Here is a 316-nt window from a genome sequence, read left to right as displayed (position 1 = left end):
TATTCCTAAACTGTTAGAAAAGTTACAAAATAAGCCTAATTCATGAAAAGCTACATAGAAATTTCAACCATGTCATAAACTCTGAAGGGAGGGCAAGCTAATAATAACAAAATGAGGGGTGGGGAAAAGGAACACAGTAGCTGATGGTGGACTTTTCTTTCTACCCTACAATTTTTTCTATTACTTGTCTATTTTGTCCCTTCCTTTTGCTTCTTTCTTGCTTCAGTGTGCAACAACATTGACCTGCTGTAATGATCACAAAGCTAAAGGCAGAGCTGAAGTGCTTCATAACTGGCATGGGCTGAACACAGCAGCT

This window comes from Geospiza fortis, unplaced genomic scaffold (genome assembly GCF_000277835.1).
Source record: "Geospiza fortis unplaced genomic scaffold, GeoFor_1.0 scaffold471, whole genome shotgun sequence".
Lineage (NCBI taxonomy): Eukaryota > Metazoa > Chordata > Aves > Passeriformes > Thraupidae > Geospiza > Geospiza fortis.
The sequence above is the reverse complement of the archived record's forward strand: the minus strand, read 5'-3'. Positions refer to the sequence as shown.